A 7,733-nucleotide genomic window follows, 5' to 3' on the forward strand; every position below is an offset into this window, starting at 1 on the left:
CAGTCAGTCAGTCAGTCAGTCAGTCACTCACTCACTCACTCACTCACTCAGTAGCGCTTTGATTTTACAGCAATACCGTGTAGACAAAGGATAACTGAACATATTTTAAAGTTTTTATTTTATTTTAATAACTAAAAACTTAGTTATCGGCTTGCAGTATCTCTTATTACGTTAGTGGTTCAGTTCATAGGTAAAATTACTTGAGTGAGTGAGTGAGCGACTGAACGAATACTACAGCGACAACTTAAGAACAAGGAGGGTTGGTGTAAGTTAACGCTCATTACCTACTGCACGTGCATGTGTTTCACTGTTCTAAATACTGCGCTTACCCCCTTGTAATACAAATCAATAATAACGATTTGAATGTATACAGTATATAGCCGTCTGTTAAACAACCTTTATCCTACGCTCAATAAAATTCTGGGATTTTATTGTTCAGTTGGCAAGGTAAAATTAACGGCATTGCGATTTAATTTGTCTTGATTGGATTTACGGTTTTGCTTAAAGTGAATTTCATCGGTACGTTTTCACTGCAGACAGACTATAGACGCCTCTCCCGACAAGCATGGGTTACTGAAGGCCAGTGCGCGAGCGAGCGTGCGCGTGTGTGCGTGTGTACAGGCGTTACGTCTGACTCCGTCACAATTTCACTATTTTATTGCACAGATTGCAAACGGCAATATCCCCATTGTTATACTGACGAGCTGATATGTAAAAAATATATCACCGTAAAACACTTGTTGCTTTACATTTTTTACGAGTTGACGTTTGAAATTGTGGATACAGCACACTAAGTTTTAACAAACTAACAAGAAAAACTGACAGATAGAGCGAATATATTTTGTCCCCCGTCACTTGATAGATAGTTTAGTCGAAAACAAGTTAACTGTATTTTGAAATTTTATCTCTTGACATGCGTACGATCAAACACCTATCGACGGTAACGCTCATAGATCAAACACCATTATTTAAAACATTCTCGTACATGTTTAACGTGCTAATTCGGTACACACCAACCGTTTTATCAGTCTACTTCTGCGTCTAGTGCCAGTCTACTAAACTGTACGTTAGTCCTTGTCAAGACACTGACACTGAGTAGTTAATAAGATAGTTACAAGTCGACATCAAACGCAGTCTTGCTGGACATGCGCTACAAAATACACGTGAAATATACATGATACTGACATGAGTTATGGCGCTGTGATATTACCATTTATACAGCACCTCTAATGTCATTGGCTACATGACAGTTGATATATACAAGTCTATTCCTGGGTCGGGCACACGGTATGGTAAATAATATGTAGTGGCGGGTATTGAAATGACTGAATGAGTATATATATTCAGACTGACAGACACTCCAGGAAAAAGTGTGAGGAATTTGCAAATAGAGGGGTCCTCCTTTGAAGTTTATGGAAACAATTTTCAAAGCTTTTTGTTTCTATATTGTTTAACGGCGTGGTCAGCACTTCTAACCCTGATCTTCACGGGTGACAGTAGTGTTGGTAGTACTGGTAGTATTGGTCGGAAATACGGGCCAATTCGCACAGTCGATTCAAGAGTTACCACCGTCACCCATCCTTTTCTTATGCGCTTAAAGTCAGTGCATGTTAAAAGGAGTAATTGTAATCTATAACATCAGTGAAAGATCATAGTCATCGTTTTATTTACAAAAATACAGTTTTGGGGAGAGAAGAGTTTTGTTTTGATTGCAGGACCTGTTTATATATTCACTTGTCATGTGTAGATGCAAGAGCATAAAACTTATCCTCTAGTGATTGTGAAGCACGTGGGGCTGAAAAACAACCACTTTTAATTTCACCGACATATCACCCAAGACAGTGAGGCAATGGCGGGTATGGCATTCATTTCAGGTTCGAACCTAAAATTAAATGGCGATCAGTGAGAGTTATTACATGCTTAACTACCAGCAGCCCTTGTACATTTACAGCAGCCCTTGTACACAGGCTTTCTGAATTGGTTCACAAATGTCATCGCGTAGATGGATGCTCATTTGTTGATCACTGGATTGTCCGGTGCAGACTCGATTATTTGCAGACTGCCGTCCTGTAACTGGAATATTGTCGAGCGTTAAACATCAAAGAAACACCGATTTTGCTTACCTGGCTTTTACCTTTCCAAACTGGGGGCCGCAGTAACAACTTCTTACGACGTGATTCGACTATCCGTAAGCTGCAACGTTTTTCGGCTTGGCGCGAATGCTGTATTCTCAGAAATGCATTTAGTTCAAGTTCCACAGGTCTTTGAAAATATCATTTTCGAACCAGTTTTATTGATGAATAAAACGTGTGGGATGTTTAATCACGATTCAAGATGAGAGCACTGCGTCAGGTTTCTGTGTGGTTAGCTCTCTAGGTCCATTACTCTTGTGTATTGCATTAGGAATGCACTTCGCTCATTAGCATATCATTTACCATGATTTACCACTGAAATGAGGATCAATACTGATGGTGTACGGAAGGTGCTGATGCCCTCTGTCTCGTACATTCGTAACCAACTCGTGTTACCCAGTGACAAGTTAATTTACGACCCGTACCCTTATCGACGCCATTTTATCAACTGGATTCCGTCTTAACCTAACGACCTTTAACTATAAGCACGGTTAACATTATGTATGCACAGTAGACGTTGTTTAAAGCATACAGGCATAAAACCGACATTCAATCATTATGTTACTTAAACCAAATAACTTTTAAAATGTGTGTGTGTGTGTCTATATATATATATATATATATATATATATATATGTGTGTGTGTGTGTGTGTGTGTGTGTGTGTGTGTGTGTGTGTGTGTGTGTGTGTGTGTGTGTGTGTGTGTGTGTGTGCAAAACACATAAAATGAAATGGTAATTCTTAAGGATTCTCTGACTGACGAAGGTATAACTGAGAGGCTAAAGCGTTCGCCCATCACGGGTTTAGTTCTCCATATTAAAACATGATGTAAAGCACATTTCTGGAGTTCTTTGCCGTGGTATTGCCGGAATATTGTTGCCGGGGTGTAAAACTAATCTCACTCACTTAATTAGGCAGAAGTTGATGGGTCCCTCTGGCCTGGTCTATTTCTACACGATCGCCTTGAAAATGACCAGAGGTGAGTGCCTCTGCATATCTTTTGAACTGCTGTCAGCGATATTTGTTCTCATTGGCGCTTAGGATAAAATAATCTAAATAAAGTCAGTAGGATCGGTAGTTTCAAGACTCACTGTGAAATACACGCAGTTCCACACAAATCCTGATGTATTTCAGGATTTTTGCTAAACTCACTTACTCGAGCTCAGTTCATATTTCTGGTAGTTATATCCTCATACTGTTAGTAAACACTTTACATGAAGTGGTAGACCGTACCTCCCTCTACGTGACTCACGAATGGATTAAGAGTGAATAGCACTGACGTCCTTCAGTTTAACACAACATATAACTCTTGGAAACGAATACGGAGAAAAACATGTGCAAGTGTTCCTTTATTTGTTTCAAGATTTTCACCCCCTTGCGTGTGCCGTAATTCGTTTCCAGGAGTATGAGGAAAAAAACCGAAAGTTCTAAAACTCTCATAGACGTTATCAAACCATTGTTTTAGAAGAAGACAAAACAAGGGTGTTGTAGGGTGTGTGTGTGTGAGGGGGTGGGGTCTTCCGTGGTCATAAATGCAACACTTCTAGTGGCGAGGATTGACAGGTCATACACGATGAAATACGCATCTGTCATGTGATTTGATGGCCAATATAACACTAGCTACTCGTGGAAATGGACCCACAGAAGACCCCAATACTAAGCAGTCGGTGAGGTCGTCAAAGCAAGATGACGTTAGCTTCGTTATCGACACTGATCTTCGCCTGCTTTGTTCCTGTTATTGGTAAGTTAAGAATAAGAAGTGGTTTTAAAATGAAGTGAGTAGTTCAGTAAAATTCCATAATTTTTAATTAGATAAAAGACACAAATCGCTCGCTTTTAACCAGATAAATGCATATGGTGAATTAATTATAAGAATGTTTTAAAGTGAAGTAAATAGTTTAATAAAATGTTATTCTTCCCTCACCGAAAAATATTTTGAATATTTTTCTGGTCCATTAAGAAAATAAAGCCATGTGCCTATATAATAATATTTTGTGCTTACAAATTCATATTTTGGAGGGGAACTGTAGGATATTGGATCTGTTGTGGCTCACTGAAGTTCATAAACAATGGTTTAAGTTTTGAAAATTATCAAGAAAGTTTGAATAGATGACTTCTAAAGCGTTGGCTCGTGTCGATCAAGACCCGGGTTCGATTCCTCGGGTGAGGCCTATTTCGGGTGCCCCTTGCGATATTGCTGCAATGTTTCTAAAACGGCGTGAAAATATGTACTCTTTCACAGTGCTATACAGTTCCATTCGGCAGGGTTCGCTGCAAACACACTGATCCCCTCGAAACAACTTTCATTTCTCAGACAAAAACAAATCGTGGTTAGTAAAAATTAAGTGTACAAATGTAAGCCAAACAACAAAAATGAAAGGGTCACGATAGTCACGTGATCTGTTGAAACTAGTGAATGTAGAGATGAGTAAGGTGATCTGAGTGATTAGTCACGAGCTGCACTTCTCTTGACCATCCTTTGTTTTCACTTTAGATCGCTAATGCTCCATAGTGTTCGAGATATGAGAAATAATGATGACCCGTACATAGAACACGTTCTCGCTTTGCAATCGCAAAATCATGTGTCACTAATTTATTTGTAGAACCGTCTAATAGTAACCATTTTTTAAAAAAAAAACAAACTTAACCATGATTGATTCATCATTATATCACCATAATGATTGTCTTCATCATCCTAATCATCATAATAATCACCATCCGGATCATCATCCTAATAATAATAATGATAATCATCATCATCATCATCATCATCATCATCGCCATCATCGCCATCATCGCCAGCAGCACCATCATCGTCGTGGTCATCATCACCATCTCCTGTCGCTTTCTCATTCTTAAGTAACGATAAAATCCACCATTGTATCATTGATATGTGATATTGTCACGTGAACTAGCGAAACTAATAAACCATGCCAGTGCTTGCCGAGATAAAACTGATTTTGAAGAGCCGAGTGCTTCATCTCGAACTCCATGGCTTTACCTCATCTCATTTTATTTACCATTTAACCATCTTCAGTGTTGTTTAGTTAACACAGTGCTCAAGATAAGGGAGTTACCGTTGAACAAAACAAGAACACGCTATCGCTCGGCAGTTGGAAAATTCTACATCGCATTGGACGTGTCAGCACGACACACGATTAAGCGTAATGGGCTCATCAGTGTTCTAACATTAAAGATGGTTAACGGTAAACATGAAGCATCGAGTATTCGACGTCTGAGGCTGCATCAGTATTACATGCGTGGGTCTGAACCTGCAAAACAGGTGCGTGTATGGTACATATACATCCTATATTTAGAAACATCTGACACTAATGCATATTTCAAACATCGGACTTTAATGACCCTAAAATATATACTGAGCAGCAAAATAAACGCAAATTTCAAGAAAATGAAATCTCATGAAAGTAAGCGTTCATGTCTATTTAAAAATTGACAAAAGTCAGAGATGGATTTCTTTTGCTGTTCAGTACAGAAACACTGCTATATGTCAATTGTCGGATAGATGTTTTACAACTGAAAATGGTATTCGACTACGAAATAAAAGGCTACATGAAATCCTTACTGGAAACACTGAAAACGCAAAGTCACAACCTTACATATGACGATATGTTATCCAGGATTTATTTGTTTGTTTATTTGTTGTTGTTTAACGCCGCAACCGTATCCCAGCTATATGACTGCGGTCTATAAATAAACGATTCTTGACCAGATAATATAGTGATCTGCCTGCGCATTTGGGAGACAATGCCTGTCTTAACCAAGTCAGTAAGTTTGGCCACTTGATCCCGTTGGTCGCCTTTTTCGATCAATTTTAACTCGGAGTTACATACTTGAAGATCGAACAATAACGTCTTGTTTGTCTCACATGTAACCACCATCAAATATGAGAGTATAGTTTCTTTTGACGATCAGTTTAGTTGCTACGGTGACTGGATGATTGACAAAAGTGGAATAGCTTTCTCACACGAGTGCATTCTGATAGATCGGATCTCTTTTGTTTTGCAATAGAATACAATACGGAAATAATTAGACTTGAAAAGAGGACAACGTCGCTTTGAGCAGTAAGGTAGAGTTGGGTGCCTCGAGCTCGCCAAAATCTAATGATTATGAATTCGATTAGGGGCAATCTATGCTCGTGGTACACGTCTGAAACCATCGTCACCTCGGTAAGCGGACACAATGTGAGGTAACTTTCACAAAACAGCGTTAATACCAGTTCAGTAGCTCAACTACGATGTTCCCAGGGGGAGCAAATTTTTAAGCGTTCACTCTTCAAGCCGAAAAAAGTTTTCGATTCTTCACATGGGTACCATGTGTGAAGCCCATAGCTGGTGCCTCCCGCCGTGACATAGCTGGAATAGTGGGTTAAACTCTACCCACTCACTTGTTTACGACACTGGTTTACGACACGTGAAAGGGACACAACTCTGTAGGCCAAATTGTGTCATCTTTGGCCTCATTATGTGCTCTCGGTAATTGTATAGTGTACTGAACAGCGAAAGAAACGCAAGTTTCGAAAAAAGTAAGAGTTCATGTTTATGTCTTGTATTTGAAAACCTGACAAAAAGCCAGATTTGTGTTTCTTTTGTTGTTCAGCACTGGGTGACCTTTGTCTGGTTCTGAAACTAACACCGAAAGTGCCTGTATGATAGTTGCCGGGAGTGATCTCTAACTGTTTACACTGTGTCACGTTAGAGAAGATTTTGAATTAATGTATAGCAGGAAATATTGATGAAAGACACGTTTGTTGTGCAAGGAGTGTGCTATAGGATTAGTGGTGAGTGGTCGAAGCAGAGGTCTATATGTGTTGTAAAACTAATTGACAATAACTTCAGCATGTGCATGATGGCCAAAAGCACTCGATAACCGTAATCGTTAATCGAATATTGTCGATAGGGCAAATAGCGTTGATGTGGATAAATTCAACTGATAACTAATATAGTTAATGGGTAAAATCATTGTGAACAAGAAAAAAATCGACAACTGTTGGTGTTAATCGATAACCATAGATAGGAATAGAACGAAATCGATAACCGTTAACTGTAATATGTAGCGTCGGTATACACAAAGCCAAACGATAACCGTTCCGTTGCCAAGATATTTGGCCTTGAATTGGTTAACACTACTTCACACTGCAACTGATAAGTGATGATTAGCATCAAGGAAACCTGTGGGTTATCGTTGGGAGAAAATCGGTAATCGGAGTCATACATTTCATTATAAGTTATCACATCGTGTCGAGTTACGAGTAAGGTTGTACAACCTCACAAGGGACTGATAAAACGCCGTTTTTTCCTCGACATGATGTGATGACGCATTTATCTAGCCGAATCTCGAAACCTTCGTAGCCCAAAGAATTCTTAACTTTGATCGTAACCAGTGTGTTGAGCATGGGTTTAAGAAGTTCGAGAATAGCTAGTCTGGGTTCGATTCCCCACATGGTTAAATGTATACAATTACTGATGATATATCTGGAATTTTGCTTAAAGCGGGGTGAAACTAAACTCACTCATTTCAACGCAGGGTTAGCCTTGTGGTTAAAGCGTCCTCTCGTCACGCCGAAGATCTGGGTTCGGGTTC

Source organism: Haliotis asinina, chromosome 1, assembly GCF_037392515.1.
Source record: "Haliotis asinina isolate JCU_RB_2024 chromosome 1, JCU_Hal_asi_v2, whole genome shotgun sequence".
NCBI lineage: Eukaryota > Metazoa > Mollusca > Gastropoda > Lepetellida > Haliotidae > Haliotis > Haliotis asinina.